This window comes from Aulonocara sp. 'chitande type north' Nkhata Bay, linkage group LG4, assembly GCF_057382095.1.
Source record: "Aulonocara sp. 'chitande type north' Nkhata Bay isolate Kocher_YH1m ecotype deep benthic linkage group LG4, A_spYH_male_GT1.1, whole genome shotgun sequence".
NCBI classification, from domain to species: domain Eukaryota; kingdom Metazoa; phylum Chordata; class Actinopteri; order Cichliformes; family Cichlidae; genus Aulonocara; species Aulonocara sp. 'chitande type north' Nkhata Bay.
In genome coordinates this window covers 13,212,722-13,225,504 of record NC_141347.1, presented here as the reverse complement: position 1 = coordinate 13,225,504, position 12,783 = coordinate 13,212,722, and positions in this window count along the sequence as shown.

Here is a 12,783-nt window from a genome sequence, read left to right as displayed (position 1 = left end):
GCTGGGAAGAGAATTCATCCTTCAAACTGACCACAAAGCCCTGCAGTGGCTGGAGAGAATGAAAGACACTAATGGGAGAATCACCAGGTGGTATCTGGCTATGCAGCCATACCGGTTCACTATATCCCTGGTAAAGACAACACCATTGCTGATTACCTCTCCCGCTGCCTGATGGAAGATCCAGAAGTGGGGGGGGTGTGTGATGGCCAAACCCGTGGCCACACTCTAAAGTCGGTAACTTTTGTATTTTCATTCTTCATTTGAACATAGTAATACATTTTAGTTGCCAATAACTTCATTGATTGGTTTGGATACATTTGTTCTATTTGTAAGCGCGCACATTTAGTTTACTTATGTATTCATACTACTTCATTTCTTTGCTTTCTGACTAACCTTTGTCTTTTTATTTCTTACCTGCCATCATCACTGGGAGTTGCTGGACAAAAGATGGTAGCCAGGGTTTGAAACCTTTAAATACAAAGGAAGATAATTGGACCACACCACCACTTCCTGCTGAAGGGGGAATGTGTGTTTTCTTTACTTTAAAAACAAAGTATTTGTATTTAATTAAATATTTGAGTTTAGGGTTTAATGGGGTTTTTGATTTTCTTCTTTAGTGGTTAGTTTATTAACAAACTAGATTGTACTGCATCGTTTGTGGTTTATGATTGTGTTTTGTTTGTTACCCCTCATGTGTCACAATGGTCTGATCAGCCATTATATATACCCTTGTATGTCATTTCATGTTTAGGTCAATTATGTACGTTTGGGCAGTCATTTGGTTTGTTAAGGTTGCAGTCTTTGCCTGAGTTCAGTTTTGTTTCTTTGACCTCTTTTATGAGCTCAACATTTATTAGTCTTGTAAATATAATTTTTGGGGGTTAAATAAATGGAAACTATATTTTCTAATAATTCCTGGGACTCCTCCTGTTTTTCAACTCGGTCCATCACATGCACCAACTGCAAAAATGAGGGATATTCAGAGGTGACCGCATGCTTTAAAAACAAATGTCTTCACAGCGATCTGATCATGTTTCACAAAACTACTGCACATGCTGACAAAGTGCATATACTGTTCTATGAAAAACTAAGTGCACCCCAGTAGATCTTAGAAACACTTTTAGCAGCAATAACTTGAAGTAATAATTTTCTGCATGATTTTATCAGTTTGGGCCCACTCTTCTGTACCGGCTGGCAGGTCATTTGTCTACAGCTCTCTAAGGTGCAACTGCAGCTTTTTAATTGGGTTGAGGCCTGGACTTTGGGTCATTGCAACACTTTGACTCTTTTCTTTTTCAACCATTCTGTTGTAGTATTGCTGCTCTGCTTAGGATCATTCTCCTATTATGCCAAGCGTCCCTACTTTGTTATACAGAAGAATTTGTAGTTGACTCTGAATGCAAGGTGCTCGGGTACTGTGGCTGCAAAAAAGCCCAAATCATCATGCCTCCACAGTATGACAGTATAAGAGGGGTTTGTGCTGAAACATGGTGCTGTGCATTTTGGACAAACATTTTTATTGATGCTCTAAGAAAGATTTGTTTTGCAGTTGATTGAGCAGGCATCCATTCTCTTCAGATACCAAAAACAGAGACTGGAGAATACTCACAGAGACATGACAAGAAAAGAAAAAGGAGATCAGAGAGAATGCTACAGGCGTCACTAAAACAGCAACGTTAAAAACATAATAAATTAACAGATTAACTGTGAAAAAGTATTTGTCCTCTTCCTGATTTCTTATTTTTTTTGCATATTTGTCTCACTTACATATTAGACAAAGATAACCAATGGAAATACAAAATGCTGTTTTTGAATGATGATTTCAGTTATTAAGGGAAGAATAAAAAGCTATCCAAGTCTATCTGACCATCTGTGCCAAAGTCACTGCCTTTTAAACCTAACAACAGTTTGTGCCGCCCTTGGCAGCAAGAACTGCAATGAAGTGTTTGTGATAGCTGCCAATGACTCTTTCACATCACTGTGGAGGAATTTTGGCCCACTCTTCTTTGCAGAATTGTTGTAATTCAGCCACATTGGCGTGTTTACCAGCATAAACAGGCTATTTAAGATCATGCCAAAACTTCTCAATCAGATTAAAGTACAGACTTTTGACTATGCTACTGCATAACGCTAAACGTGTTTCCTTTAAACCATTCAGAGGTGGGCCAGCTGGTGTCTGGATCATTGCCCTGCAGCATAACCTGCTGTGCTTGAACTTTACAGCAGAAACTAATGGATGGACATTCTCCTTCAGCGTTTTCTGGTACAAAGCCGAATCAACTACAGCAAGTCATCCAGGTCCTGAAGCAGTAAACAGCCCCAGACCATCACACCACCATCACCGTGTTTGACTGTTGGTATGACGTTCTTTTATGAAAAATTGTTAGTTTTACACGAGATATAATGGGACTCAAACTTTCCAAAAAATTCAGCTTTTGCTTCATCTGCCACAGAATATTTTCCCAAAAGTCTTCAAAATCATCAACATGTTTTTTGGCAAATGTGAGATGAGCCTTTGTGTTCTTGTTGGTCATCAGTTTTCATCTTAGAAAATTTCTCATGGATGGCATTTTTGTCCAGTCTCTTTCTTATTGTTGAATCATGAACTCTGGGAAGGGAGGCCTGCAGTTCTTTAGATGCTGTTCTGGGTTATTTTATGACCTCCTGGATGAGTTGTTGGTGCGTTCTTGGACACTTATCACCACGGTTCACTCAAATCCCAAAGCCTAAAAATGGCTTTGTAACCCTTTCCAGACTGATAGATGTGATGTGGTAGATGTGGCCTGGGTGTAACTGGTTAAACTGAGTTCAGCTTTCTAAAAAACATTTTTAGTCAGCTAAGGTCATGATATAACAAGAGGACGCAATTACTTTCCTCCCTTAATAAATAAAAATAAATAATGCAAATTGAAACTCTACATTTTATATTTACTAAGATTATCGTTATCTAACATTAAAATCTGATGGACGATCTGAAAATTTTAAATTGAACAAACATTCAAAAACCTAAGAAATCAGGAAAAGGGCAAATGCTGTTTATTACATGAAGGCACCAGGAAATTCAACCGCATCTCACTCTTAATGAACTGGAAACAGGTCAGCAATGTATGGAAGCCCGTTTCTGCCACTAAAAAAAAAAGGACCCATAACTCTAAATTTCGAGTTATTTTCTCAAAATTTCGAGTTAAGAACTCAGAATTTTGAGTTCGCGCTGCCAATCAGTAATCTACGTGAATGACGTAATTTCCTTGTTACCCGGAAGCTGAAGCCCTCAGCTACAAATGCTACAGCTAAGCTACCAGTATTACATTCAGTCATGAACGCACAGATTGCTGAGTATTTTCATCGTGACTTCAAAAATAATGAAATCCTTGTGTTATTAGCTGAATCACATGGCGTTACTATCAGCCAACGTACTTGCAATCCGGTTTTGAGTGCGCGTTACTCTGCGCCATATGCTTCCGGGTAACAAGAAAGTGACCTCATTCACGTAGATTACTGATTGGCAGAGCTAACTCGAAATTTTGAGTTATTAACTTGACATTTTGAGAAAAGTAACTAGAAATTTGGAGAAACAGAACTCGGAGTTCTGTTTTTCAAAAAAATAACTCAAAATTTCGAGTTATGGATACTTGTTTGTTTGTTTTTTTAGCAATGTGGTTTAAAAAAGAAAAAAGCCTCCCAGTCAGGCTGAGTCTTTTGAAAAGATGAGGAGGAGTTCACTACTCTGAAACACTGTGGGGCAAATAGTTCAACAATTTAAAAATAAGATGAAATTGCAGAAACTAGTCTATGGTACATAATATTAAAAGACTCAAAGAAATCACTGTAAGAAAAGTGGAAAACTGGCAATTGCCATGATAGATTAATTAAGCCATCTGTTTATTGACATTAGTTTAACCCCTTATGCAGCTTCTTTTTGTTTTTACTAAAATAGTCTGTTAGCTCAGAAGCTTTTACCTCTTCCACTTACAGTAAAACAGTATGCAGCACATAGTGAGTCACCAAACAGATGCCTGTATATTAAATGATAAGAAAATATCTTTTTAATGTTTACACATTGATTGGAAATAAATGCATTCTGTGGCTGCAGTTTGCTGCATCGCATGACCCTTTTGTATCCACCAAGAGAAGCCTATAAATCCATGGCCTGCTGAGCCCAGCTGCAGCTGTGACTGCAAAAAGAGACGCAGTACAAAAAGAGGGATGATGCAGAAGGAGTAAGAGAAAGATTAACCTCAATGGTGCCTTGTATCATTTGCATCTGTCTCTTCTGTAAGAAAACCCAGTCATATTACTATGATTTTTTAAAAATATCTACCAGTTTCTGCATATACCAGACAATATAATGTGTATCTACCTATATATACATATATGTGTGTGTTAAATTTTTGAAAGCTCTGTTACACGTCCCTACATATACACATGCATGGTAATATCTGGAAACTCCCAAACAACCCATCTCTGTAGGACGAGGGGACACACTTGAAAAATGATAATTGGGCGGAATGAGAGGCGAGGGATGTGGAGATTGAGTCATTTGCAGGAAAATGTAGAAAATGATGTTCAAGAATTCAGCGGGGAACAAGGGTCCCCTTTGTTTGGATGTCTCTGCTGCATTTCTGGCTGGTTGCTGTTTGGGACATCATCGCACAGCAATGATGTTTCTTCCTGAAATGTTCATTTTTTAATGATTCTCTCAGACTGTTTTACCCTTGGTCACCAAACAAAAGTCTTAATAAATAACTTATTTGGCTTGACATTTTATTGGCTGAGGACAACAACATGCTTTTCAGATACGTGCAAACACAATTGATGGAAAGTAATGGAGTGTATTTACTCAGTAACTGCAGCGAGTTTGATACTGTAGAATTTACAGTTAATCATTCTGTATAGTTCCACTCATTCGGCACCATGCAAAAGGTACTTAACGTACCTTTCCATGCAATCAGATATGTATGTAAATACAGCACATGAGGCAAAATGGTAAATGGCCTGTATTTGTATAGTGCTTCACTAGTCCCTAAGGACCCCAAAGCGCTTTACACAACCAGTCATCCACCCATTCACACACTGGTGATGGCAAGCTACATTGTGGCCACAGCTGCCCTGGGGCGCACTGACAGAGGCGAGACTGCTGGACACTGGCGCCACTGGACCCTCTGACCACCACCAGTAGGCAACGGGTGAAGTGTCTTGCCCAAGGACACAACGACCGAGACTGTCCACGCCGGGGCTCGAACCGGCAACCTTCCGATTACAAGGCGAACTCCCAACTCTTGAGCCACGATCGCCCCAAAAGAGTTTGTATAATTCTAACAAACCTTTAGGTTGATATCTGACATGACCACCTTTATTCCTCAACACACTCTGATCTCTCTTAAGCAGCTTTCTTTAAGCCGTTTTCAGGAATAGTTTTCCAGGTTTCCTTCTCTTTATTTGTTGGATGTTTTTCATCCATTTTCTGTCACTGCTTCAATAATGTTGCGGTCTGGGCTCTGGGGCCAGTCCATGAGTGGTTTCTTTTATTTGTAGTGTACTGACAGTGTGTTTGTCATCATTGTCATGCTGGAAAATGAAGCTGCTGCCAATCAGACAGTTTTTAGATGGTTGCACGGTGGATCAAAGTCTGATGATATTTTTCTGTGTTCATAATTCAATCAATTTTGACAAGATCCCTGACACCACAGGCCGAAATGCTGCCCCAAAGCACGATAGTGCCTCTGCCGTGTTTTACAGATGCCATTTTATATCAACTGAAGATATTCTACTTACCTTAGTTAATTGTACACATACTAAATAAATGTAAACTGGGAGATTACCTGGTAGCATATAAAAATAGAACTAGTTCTGATAAACTACAGCCTCTAAAATGATCATAACATTGGATTAACTCCAGTGCAACTCTAATGAAAGGTGGTGTTATTGCAGGACTGGTGTAGCCTGTGTTAGTTATTTTGTACAGAACCTATTCATAGTGTTTTCTAAAAGTGAACACATTCAGAGATTCACTCATTGATGTCAGGGTTTGATAACGTCCCATTCACCAAACACTGCTCAACATACTCTAGGATATGTTTTGACATTTTATGACAGGTTCACATTTATAGCATCTTTTTAAAGTCATACAGCTTTAGAGGAGGTTCTGTAGGGCGTATACAATGAAGACGTCGTCACATCTTTATTACTCAGGGTTCAAACTTTCATTGTAGTTGCCTCTTCTCTTTTCTGATCAACTGCATTCAAAACAGTAAACATGGTAACATTATTTGTGTGATCGTAATGTAATGTTCATGCATCTTAACCGAATCAGGCAGTGAAAGCTCACTGGAAGTGGTTTGAACCATCACTGTGTAGTCCAGCGCTGGGAGAGGGCTGACCTGGGTTTTACTTCTTTTGTGTTTACAGGACATGAGTTGTTTTGATGATAGACAGAAAACCAGAGTCAGGGAGAAGAGGAAGAGGGCCGATGCTTAAGAAGAGATACGGAAAACAAGAAGGATAAAAAAAAAAAGAAGTCATTTTCCAATCATGAGTTTTTCTCGGAACATTGAATTAAGCAGCGTGAAAGGGTGGGGGCCTCGAGGGTCTGGGGGTGGCTGCTGCAAAGTTGCCTGAATGAAAGAGTCCGTTGTTTGATGCTGGGAGAGGGAGATGAAAGGGGAGAGGGAGATGGCGAGTTTGTCGAGCATCAGTCCCCTCTCCTATCGGCTTCTCACCCTGCAGCCCTCCCTCACTCTGCCCATGTGAGCTAGAGTTCAAACGCAGGGCCCACAGCTGCTCATATATATATATATATATATATATATATACACACACACACATACACACACATCCATACACTGAAATGCGCATACTTGTCCACATGCATGTAAAAAAACGCCTAACTTCAACATTTAGGTAGATGTGCAAATTACAATCCTTAGTTTGCTGTGTAAATGTAAATAAAAATAGAATGAAATTATCTTACAGATCATTTAAATCTGCTCAATGCGTTTAAAAAAACATAGCAAGAAAAATACTGCAATTGCTAAATAAAGAGATAGAGAAACCAAGGGTGGACACATGCAAAAAGCATCTGGGTCAACTGAAAAAATAATGTCACTGATCGTACATCACTTCATTTGAAACAGACACGATCCTTTAGTGGAAATAACTGTGGAGGCTCATGATCTTCATTCTTTGTCCACAAATGAAGATTAAAAAAGATCCATGCAAAGAAAAAATTGGATCCACAAATGCACCTTTTCTTGGCTTTAGCTGGTTTGTGATGGACTTAGCATTTCTTCGTGGCTCACCTCTTTTCACATCTGTGTTTTTATACACCTCAATTTTATTAATTGTCTTTTATCCTGTCTCTGGCCCCACAACTCAAATCCGTCACAGAGGATGGCAGCCTCTCCCTGAGCCTGGTTCTGCCAGAGGTTTCTTCCTGTTAAAAGGGAGTTTTTTCTTCCCACTGTTGCCTAGTGCTTGTTCAGAGGGCGTCGTCTGATTGTTGGGGTTTCTTTCTGATATTGTAGGGTCTGTATCTTACAATATAAGGTGTCTTGAGGTGACTGCTATTGCAAATTAGAAATATAAATAAAATGAATTGAACTATGTCGTCACCAAACAATATTTCTTTACTGATTTTTTACTGATTTTTCTTTCACAGTATCCTAAAGTGAAGTGGAAGGTTACAAGCACACAGGCATTTGTGGTGTGCATTAGTGCATTAAGTCTGTATAAGTTTTGAAGGCACCATTAATGCTGAAAAAATGTATGCAAGAAAAAGCGTTGCATGTTTCAGCAACCCAATCCCAAAGCTTATCCTGTGTGTATTGCAGCAGCATGGCTGCAAACTAAGAGCCGAGCTGCTAAAATGGCTCGGTGTCGTCACCCACTGAAAAATATTTGCTCCATTATGAAGTGAAAAATACAACAAAGCTTTCCCTGATCTGCTGATAAGCTCAAAATTGGACATTAAGCAACAATGCGTAAAATGATTCACTTTCAAAACTGTAGCAGATGATCGCCCCAGTCCCCAAATGCCGACAGAGCGTTGTTAAAAAAAGAGATGATGCATCATGGGTAATCAAACCAGTGCCTCGGCTTTTTTTATATATATATGCGTTGCTGCCATCAAATTCAAAATGTGCATATAAGAAAATAAATCATCAGATTTGTCAGGTTTAAAATTTGAATGCTATTTTTGAAGGCTCGGAAATAAAATACATAATATAAAATACACCATACAGCAGACATGATGGATATGATTGAACTAGTTATCTTTTTTTTAAGTGATTTGTTAACATTTTTTTTTTTTTTTCGCCTGTCCCATTTGGTTCTTTAGCCATCAGAATTGTTGTCTGAAGACCAACAAGGATACCCAATGGATTTACTTTGCCAAATGGATCATCGTGGCATTGCCGTATTGGTCCATTTGGTCGATCTTTGTTTTTATTATTTATTATATTTTATTTTCAGATGTTACAGACGGGACAGACATGAGTGAGAGATAGGAAAGGGAGAAAGAAAGAGGAAGGAAAGGAAAAACAGAAGGGGAGAGGGACAGTGAGAAAGGGGGGGAGAAAAAAAATAAAAAATCTCCTGGATCACCTGTTGAGAGAAGAATAGAAAACAAGCAGAAAAAAAAACAAAGCAACATACTAAACACAACACCATCGCATTAATCTAGCTAAGTGTAAACAGCAGTAAATACTAAATATTCAATGTTGTTGTGCAGCACGCAGGACAGATGTGCTTCGAAGTAGCAGCCAAGAAAGGTGTAATTTGGGTCTACGAGCAGTGAACACCCGTGTGCATACCTGTGTGGATCAGCGCGCTTGTATTCCAAAGGTTTCTCCATGTAACGATGGGAGTGTGGGGGGGCCACAGCCCCGTCCTCCAGGGTGTGAAGCAGGTATGGAGGAGATCAAAACTCCAGACATCCAGAGGCCCCCAGAACACAAGAAACCATGGAAGACCAACAGAGGGGCAGCCGCGCCACTGTTCCATACATAATTGTATTAAAATACTCCTGTAGGCACAAACACAGCCACGAGTTCTAGTTCAGTTAACATTTTTTAAGTGAATGTTTTGTAGCTACAGTGTTACAAAAGTTGGTGAACTCAAATTGCAAATTCATTTTTGCAAATTAATTATTTCTTAAATTTTCTTTTTCTTTATTTTCTTCCATGGCCACAGTCTTTCCTACAAAGGTCACTCAAAAACCAAGATCAGTGCATGGTTTTATTTTGTTTGGGTTGAAGGGTACACATGAAAAACTGGAACTATTGTGGAGAGCTGAACCAATAATCTTATAAAGAGATAAAAATAATAATACTGAGCAGAACTGAGTCCACTCTTCCACAGAGGCGGCCCCACAGGAAAAATTAATTGACCTCTTCTTTAGATGAAGCTCCCTATTTCCATGATGTTTCTGCAAATATCCCAGCACAGCAGTTAGCCTCAGAACTTGTCTCCTGGCTTGAGTAATGGACATGATTGAAGTTCAGCATCTGTAACTTCATTACTCACAGTATAAAGCATTCAGATGACAAACGACATCAAAGTAATGGTTCGAGTTATCAGGTCCAACAAAGCTGCCCTTGTTGTGTAAACAGTGAGTGACATTTCTCATTGATTCTGTCGCGCTCTTTCAATTTCTTCCGAATCATCTGAAATAATGCTGTTTAACTGACATCAGCTCACTGTACACTGAAGACACCCTGTGAATGCCACACATATGAGGGCTCTGTTGTGGAAATGGATTGTAGACAGTCATTTAAATGTGGCATTCAACAAAGTAAAGAGAAAATTTAAATGGCCTGTTTCAACCAGTGAAAACCATTAATTTTGCATCCTACAGTAAAGTTAGTAGCAGTAAGACTCAGTTTCTGAATTTGCCTCCCATGACGAGTAAAAGAACCAACACAACAACAACAACAAAAATAAGATAAAAAGATCTTAAACTGAATTTAGTCCATTTCTTCCACTGATCCAGTAAAGGGTTGCAGGAGCCTATCGTCCAGGAATTTATAGCAACATTTAGAATCAGGTCCATAGGTTTTTGGATAGTGATTTTTTGGGGTGTGTTTTTGGTACTGCCTCCACGGTGGATTTTAAATCAAATATCAATGTCTGATTGAAGTGTAGACCTTCAACTTCAATGGGTACCAGCATTTTTACACACAGTCGCCCATTTTGAGTCCCCCAAGACTCAAAAGTAATTGATCAAACTAACATAAATATAAGGATTGCGTTTAATAGGCCTGGAATGCGTGGATATCATGAAATGCTGTGTTACTGAAGCCACCTTCAGTTGGTGCTTGTTTGTGGCTCTCCCACCCTTCAGTTCTGTCTTTAATAACAGAACAGCATGCTCTACTGGCATTTAGTGGCTGAGATCAGGTGACTGACTCGACCAGTGAAGAATATCCCATTTCTTTGCCTTGAGAAAAACTTGGGGTGCTTTTGCAGCACACTTTGGGTCATTGTCCATTTGCACTGCGAAGAGCTGCCCGATCAGTTTTACAGCATTTGAATGTGAATCTGAGAAGAGAGTACAGCCCTGTACACTTCACAGTTTATCCTGCTGCTTCTGTCAGCGGCCACATCATCAATAAACCAATGGAGACCCTGTTCCATTGGCAGCCATGCATGCCCATGCCATAACTATCTCTGCTATGTTTGACAGATGATCAGATGACAGGTCACACTATAGATCAGGGTGTCCTGCAGGTTTTAGATGCGTCCTTGATCCAACACAGCTGATTTAAATGCTAAAATTGCCTCCTCAACATGTCTTGAAGTTCCCCAGAGGCCTGGTAATGAACTAATCATCGTAATTAAATTGTGTTGACACAGCGTGAGATCTAAAGCCTGCAGGACACCGGCCCTTGAGGCCTGGAGTTCCCCACCCCTGCCATAGATCATGAACTGGTCTCAATTAGACGTTTCGTTTCCTGTCATTCTGGTACAATTCAAACCCTTTGAGACGTTTCTTGATTGTAGACTTTAACAGTGTTACTCCTACCGCCCTAAGAATGTTCTTCACATGGTTAGATGCTGTGAAGTTGTTTTTCTTAACCATCATCCTGCACCTCAGTTGTCTTCTATGGTCTTTCAGGCCTTTTGGTGTTGCTGAGCTGGTCAGAATGGTAAGAATGAGCTAAATTGTTGTGGTGGCCACTCCTAAAGTTGTTGCTATCTCTCTGATAGGTCTAGTTTCGTTTTTTGATCTAATGGTGACCTCCTTCATTTACATGGACATTTCTTTGGACCTCATATTTAAAGATTTCAGTGACCCTAATGAAAGATCATAACTTGGAATTCAGCACTTTAAGCAGCGTAATTTGTCACTGAATAAAATGAGCACCTGACCTGATCATGAAACTGTTTGTCAGTCAATTGTTCAGTTATGTTTGAGTCTCTGAAAATGTGGGAACTTGTATAAAAATGGCTGTCATTCCTAAACAGTTTAGGCGATACTTTTGTTAAACTTTTGCTAATAATTGATGATCCTGACATAAACAATTAGAGCTTCATTTACAAAATAAACATAATCTTGTCTTGAGTGTGACTTACAGGTAGCGATTGAGACTGAAACGTGTGTACTAAAGTCATAAATGAAGTAAGAAGTAGGGACGTCTTCTCATAGACTTCTATAGAATCAGACGGCTTTATGTAGCCACATGTGTCGCCCACTTCTGGGCATTAGAAAGAATGCAGATTCCACATTTTCGGACATAATATTATTAAAATGCAAGCCTTACTGAAATGCTGAAATAAGAAAATCCAATGGTTAAGATTTTGATTGGATTTTCATGTGTTTAAAAGAAAAAATATATCTTGAAAATGTGTTTGTCATCCTCATTCTTGGAATTCTTAGGCCAAAATAATTTGGGAATCTGGAGTCATACACCTATAATACATAAAAAGAAATACAGAGGAAGCACAGGCTAAACTTTTCAGAAGGAGTCATCAAAGAAGGGCATGTCTGAAGATGAAATTTTCCGTGGCTAAATGTGAGGATAATGTCCTATACAGACTTTAAGAGAGGCTTAATGTTTGAACGATCGAGCGAAAGCGAAACGAATCCAAGCATGGCATAATCAGAAACAGCTGATAAGTAAAAAATAAATAACACTGAGGGGGGAAAAGAAGAGGATTAGGAATGAAGAGAGAAAATGAAGAAGATGGACACAACAGGAAAGGAGCTTCAACCAGGGTCAGGCAGTGACTCTGAGATCAGTGGGGCTTGGTGCCTTGGGGAAAGATAGAAAACGGAGACAGAGAGGAGCTGGAAGAGCGTAAATCCCAGGAGAGAGATGGAAGAGACCAGAACATGATGGATACTTGCTGGCACACAGAGAAACACACATTTCCCATAATTAGCATGCTAAACGGCAGTTAAATGTCCCACACAAAGGCTTACTGTTGGGCCTCATTTGCTCACTCTGGAGACAATGCACAATGGGAGTCAGTGGGAGCCCCCAAATCACCCTAATAGCCGACGTGGCCCAGCACGGCTTCTCCTGTTTTACCATTCCAAGGATTGCGCTCATTCACTCACTCACTGACTCGCTAATGAAAAGCCGATAGCCTCGAGGCCCGAGGTTACTGAGCAGCTTGCCCCTTCATCCTCCTGTCCCTCTTTTCATTTTCAATGCTTCTCCACTTCTCCTGTGGCTCAGAGGTCGCCTCTTTTTGCTGTCAGGATTCTTGTGCATGGGAAATGCTTTAGACTGACAGACAGAGATGGCATATAATTAAGAAGTTGGTGAGAAGACAGGAAAG